At 43.5% G+C, this 5,995-nt stretch overlaps 1 long non-coding RNA gene across 1 annotated transcript; it reads right to left on the bottom strand.

Moving 5' to 3' along the window:
• Positions 1 to 268: 268 nt before the first annotated feature.
• Positions 269 to 4,890, bottom strand: LOC141406909 (uncharacterized). The gene is made up of 3 exons (XR_012431000.1): positions 4,673 to 4,890; positions 2,937 to 3,158; positions 269 to 382 (listed from the first exon to the last, which is right to left on the bottom strand). It is a non-coding gene; the product is annotated as an uncharacterized lncRNA (long non-coding RNA).
• Between the last annotated feature and the right edge of the window lie 1,105 nt (positions 4,891 to 5,995).

Genomic DNA, 5,995 nt, shown 5'->3' with positions numbered 1-5,995 from the left:
TGGCTTGAGAAATGTGGGGGCTGGTCATAGGTGGTGGAGATGCCATTTTAGTCTTGTGGCAGGCAGAATGTTGAGTTGATGTCATCTGACCTGAAATATGGCCAGTTAGGTTTTTACAAATATTTACTGTATTTCTGTTCATTCCTTTTATTTTCTTTCTCTTTCTCTTTTTCCTTTCTTTCTCTCTTTCTCTTTCTTTCTTTCTCTCTCTCTCTCTTTCTTCTTTCTTCTGTCTTCCCTCCCTTCCTTCCTTCCTTCCTTCCTTCCTTCCTTCCTTCCTTCCTTCCTTCCTTCCTTCCCCTCATCTCCACTCTCTTTCTTTCTTCTTTTTCTTTTCTTTTTTTTGAGATGGGGTCTTACTTGTTGCCCAGGCTGAAGTGCACTTTTCAGAGAAAAGAAAGAAAAGCAGATGCATCATTTAAGTTAGAAAGCATGGAAATAAAATGAGAAACGTCTGTTTGCTAGTTCAAATGCATAAAATCTACCATTTCCTGTGGCTTTGAATTCACAGCCGAGCTACCATATTTGCTTTGCTTTAGAACTACGTTTTCTAAGGGATCCAAATTAGGAAGTGGTCGCTGGAAGACAAACAAACATGAAACACTACTTTATAAACACCACTCTTCATGAAGTCACCAGGAAACAATGATGCGTTCATTTAAGGCATTCTTTGCATTAGACAAAAAGTCTGAATTTCCTTCATGACCCTTACCATATTAAAAAAATCAGAATCAGAACATACCTTAAGTCAGCTCTGCACATTTAGGTGAGTTTGGATTTTCCTGGCCCACAGGGTTCAATCAAATACCTGAACAAGAGTACATTAACCCTCACAACCACCACAGGAGCCCGATTGTGATCCACAGAGGTTAGTAAAAGGGCACAGGCTACTCTGGGTAAATTAGTCCTCCAGGTTCCGTAGAGACAAAACCAGAAGCGGAATGCAATTTCATAGAAGCCAAGTTTAAAATCGTGCTTCACTCTTCACTATTTGCAATGGGGTGAGGGGTCAGGTTCATTGGCCGTGCTGTATGACCCAGGTCTAGGTAAATGGCATCCTCTAAACTACTTGCTATGGTGTACATGTGTTCCCCAAAAATCATGTGCTGGAGACTGAATACCTAACACAACAGTGTTGGGAGGTGGGGCCTAATGGGAGCTGGATTAATGCCAATTATAAGAGCTTGAGGCTGGGTTCCGTGGCTCACGCCTTTAATCCCAGCACTTTGGGAAGCTGGGGAGGGAGGACTGATTGAGTTCAGGAGCTCAAGACCAGCCTGGGCAACATAGTGAGACCTCATCTCTACTAAAAATAAAAAATATTAGCCGGGCATGGTGGTGTGCCCCTGTAATCCCAGCTACTCAGGGGTCTGAGGTGGTAGGATTGCTTAAGCTGTAATCATGCCACTGTACTCAAACTTGGGCAACAAAGTGAGACCCTCTATCTCAAAATAAATAAATAAATATATAAATAAAAATGGCTTAAAGCTGCACATTTGCTCTTTTGCTCTCCCTTGCCCTCTCTTTGCCCTTCCACTATGGGATGACGCACTAAGAAGACCCTCACTAGGCTGGGCATGGTGGTTCATGCCTGTAATCCCGGCACTTAGGGAGGCTGAGTTAGGAGGATCGCTTGAGCCCAGGAGTTTGAGACCAGCCTGGACAATATGGTGAAACCATGTCTCTACCAGAAACAATCAAAAAGTTAGCCAGGTGTGGTGGCACATGCCTGTAGTCCCAACTACTTGGGAGGCTGAGGGGGGAGGATTGCTTGAGCCTGGGAAGTGAAGGCTTCAGTGAGCCATGAGCGTGCCACTGTACGCTAGCGTGGGTGACAGAATGAAACCATGTCCCCAAATCAAACAAACAAATAAACAACCAGATGCAACTCCTTGATCTTGGACTTCTCAGCCTTTAAAACCATGAGCCAAATAAATATCTGTTCATTATCAATTGCCCGGTCTGTGACATTCTGTTAGAGCAGCATTATATGCACAAAGACACGATACAAAGACTCCTGAATGAGGAACTCTGCACAGAGCCGCTGTTACAGAGGGTTTATGTGCTCAGACAGTCTCCTCTGAAAAAAGAGTCAATCTGAAGTGCAGCTTAAAACCATTTTTTCTATTTCACAAATGTCTTGGAACACAGACACCTAAAGGAGCACTGGCTGTTTGAAAAGGTCTGGACTTCCCACGTGACATTTCCTCAAAGATTTTTGGAATTCTTCTTTCAGTAATATCTCGAGAGAATTTATGAATTACACATAAATCAGCCTTAATCACATCTCTCTTGGGATTCAAATGTTATTTCCTGGCTTATTCATTCACTAGCTGTTTCTGACAAGAAAATCTATCCTAAAAGAGGCAAAAATCTGCTACCAATGAGCATATTCATTGGAAGGCACCTCTCTTTCTGAGCTCAGTTACCAAGGAGTTCAAACCATTCTCAGTGAGGAACACATTGCTAGAATAAATGTAGATCTGTTTTCCATATTTGAAGGTGTTCACTACTTTTCTGGAGGCATATGTTTTGTTTTGTTTATTTAGAAACAAGGTCTTGCTCTGTTGCCCAGGCTGTGGTACAGTGGCATATTCACAGCTCACTGCAGCCTCAAATTCCTGGATTAAGGGATCCTCCTGCCTCAGCCTCCCGAGTAGCTAGGACTACAGGCATGCACCACGACATCTAGCTAATTTTTTTAAATTTTTTGTGGAGATAGGGTCTTGCTATATTGCCCAGGCTGGTCTTGAACTTCTGGTCTCAAGGGATCCTCCTGTCTTGGCCTCCCAAACTGCTGAGATTACAGGTGTGAGCCATCATATGCCTGGCTTCTACTTTAAATAATTATACCATCTTGTAAGATCAGTGACATATAGGCTTGGTTCATATATGGAGTCATCCTTGTCACAAAAAAACAATTTGGAAGTGCTCACCTTAAAACAACGTAGTCTCGAGCAGGATGAGGTGCCATACTGTTTTGGACATACTGGTAAATTTCAGTTTGGCAGTATGTCCAGAATTTCAATCACTTTTGAATCCAACAGGTCTATGTCCCAGAGGTGCTGTTCTTTAAGTAGGCGCTTTAAGATTTCCTCTGGCACAGTAGGGACTTCAATGGTTGACCTCCAAAGCCTCAGAGGGGGTCCTTCGCTCACCTGGAAAAAGGATATATTTTTCAGTGCCAAGGCAATCCATACACACCTAGTTTTGAAGTCAAATTGTTAAACTAACAATTTTAGTCACGTATAATCAATGTTAATTGATTATATAAATCATATAAACAATATAATCAATATATAAATATTGGGGGGTTAATAAATCTATGACTTAAATAGGCTGCTATTCCTAGGCTTTAAGAGCAAGCCAGAAAGTGAACAAAAGCTGTTGTCAACTCTGGTCAAAATTATGACATTTGGGCTGGGTGCTGTGGCTCATTTCTGTAATCCCAGCACTTTGGGAGGCTGAGGCAGGTGGATCATCTGAGGTCAGGAGTTCAAGACCAGCCTGGCCAACATGGTGTAACCCTGTCTCTACTATAAATACAAAAATTAGCCAGGCGTGGTGGCAGGCACCTGTAAGTCCAAGTACTCAGGAGGCTGAGGAAGGAGAATCACTTGAACCTAGGAGGTGGATTTTGCAGTGAGCCGAGATCACACCAATGCACTCCAGCCTGGGTGATAAGAATCACTCCATCTCAAAAAAAAAAAAAAGATGACATTTGTTTTGTTTTTCTGGGACCTGTATCAGGGTGCATGCAATAAAGAAATATCAGTCACTGGCCGGGCGTGGTGGCTCACGCCTATAATCCCAGCACTTTGGGAGGCCAAGGTGGGCAGATCACAAGGTCAGGAGTTCCAGACCAGCCTGGCCAATATGGTGAAACCCCATCTTTTCTACTAAAAATACAAAAATTAGCCAGGCATGGTGGCAGGCACCTGTAGTCCCAGCTACTTGGGAGGCTGAGGCAGAAGAATCGCTTGAACCCGGGAGGCAGAGGTTGCAGTGAGCCAATATGGTGCCACTGCACTCCAGCCTGGGCAACACAGCGAGACTCCATCTCAAAAAAAAAAAAAAAAAAAAAAAACATTTGCACTCATTTCCAAAGCCTGCAAGGCCACCCAACCTACTCCCATTGTGTATTTATTTTCAAGACGGTACAGGCGGCATCAAAATATACCTCCGACGGACCTATCCTGCTGAGCCTTACAAGATGCCTCTGCCCTCAAGAGGTTTACTAGTCCTAACTGGAATTAATTTCCCCCTAAGGATCCCTGCTCATTAAAGGGCCAAGAGAACAGTAAGAACAGAGAAGAGTGCAAAGGGTTTCTGACCAAATTATGGAAAAATCAAAGCGTGTCATAGGATGTTCCACAGCTCAATGCCATTAGCAAAACTCTAGGGAAGTCTAGTGTGAATCTGTGGAGCCAAAGGACTTCATTAGAAATAGTTGAAATCCTCTCCCAAGTGTTACACAGGATGAAAATTACTCTTCCTTTGCCCGGTTTCCACTCTCACCAGGGGCATCTGACTCACCCGGGTGCCCAGCTCTACAGGGCAGGGTGTGGGCTACAGACCCCCAGAGAGATTAGTTGGCAAAAGCATGTTATCTCTGATGGACCCAAGCCTCGACACCTGGACTCAAATAGCTGACAACAGGGTGAAGCCTTACCTTCTTATAGGACAGCTCAGCCTGCTTCGAAGTGGAGTAGCTGACCCAGTCTTTAAACTTCTCTTTGACTTCTTCAACAGGCCATCCACCCAGTCCTGGAGGAAGTGTTGGTAGTCAGCTGAGTCATCATTTCCCAGGTGCCCGAGTGCCTCCACAGTGAGGGGCTTCAGCTCTTGTTCAGTATAGGAATTACGACATCGGCTCATTTCCTTGGGAACCTGTGCGGAACATGACAGACAGAAAGGAGGTGAGTCTGCCTGTACTCAGTCTCAATGCCCATCAGTGGAAAAGGCTGGGCAGGAACAGTGGCCTGGTCCTTAAAGCAGTGCAGGCATCTTTCCGCCAGAGGTGGGCTATAATGCTGACTTCACGTGGTACCATGAGGATATGAACAGATCACCTCCATAGATGTATCTGAAATCGTATTCCCATGTAAGGTCTTCTTTGGAAAGTTAGAGTAGGGGAAGTGAATTACATTGATCAAAGCAGGTTTCTCAAATTCAGAAGTGGATACAGAAGTTCAATTCCAGATAATTTGTTGCCTTTTTTTTTCCTTTTTCTTTTCTTTTTTTTTTTTTTTTTTTTGAGGCAGAGTCTCATTCTGTTACCCAGCCTGGAGTGCAATGGCAGAATCTTGGCTCATTGCAACCTCCACCTCTCCCTGGGCTCAGGTGATCCTCCCATCTCAGCCTCCCAAGTAGCTGAGACTACAGGTGCACACCACCATGCCTGGGCTCATTTTTAAATTTTTTTTTGTAGAGATGAGGTCTCATCATGTTGCCTAGGTTGGTCTTGAACTCCTGAGCTCATGTGATCCACCCACCTCAGTCTCCCAAAGTGTTAGAATTACAGGCGTGAGCCACAGCGCCGGCTGCTTTTCCTTTCTAAGTAAAGGGACAATTTCATTAAACATGATTAACTCTAGCTGATACATTATAATATATGTAAATAAGACATTCTTGGCTATTTATACCATCTCCAGCTGTGGAAAAGGTCTTCAGGTAAGACATGAACAAGTATCAAGCCTAAGACTTCGTACCTATTCACATTATCCTTAATAAAGGAGCCAACCTTCTCAATTCCTTCCTGGAAAAGCTTCTTGCACTCAGCGATCATATGGGCCAGCCCTTGAGTGGCAGCTAGGTTTTCATTCAAATCTTTCTGATCTGGTTTGCCCAAACTTTGTTTTCTTTGTATTACCCTAGATAGAAGAAATACAGGAGGGGAACAGTTCAAATATTTATATATTTTTCATCCAAGTATTATTCAAGGAAACCCAAAGAAAAGAGAAAAAAAAATTTTCACTGGAACCTGTTTATTGTT

This window comes from Macaca fascicularis, chromosome 2 (assembly GCF_037993035.2).
Source record: "Macaca fascicularis isolate 582-1 chromosome 2, T2T-MFA8v1.1".
Lineage (NCBI taxonomy): Eukaryota > Metazoa > Chordata > Mammalia > Primates > Cercopithecidae > Macaca > Macaca fascicularis.
The sequence above is the reverse complement of the archived record's forward strand: the minus strand, read 5'-3'. Positions and strand labels throughout refer to the sequence as shown.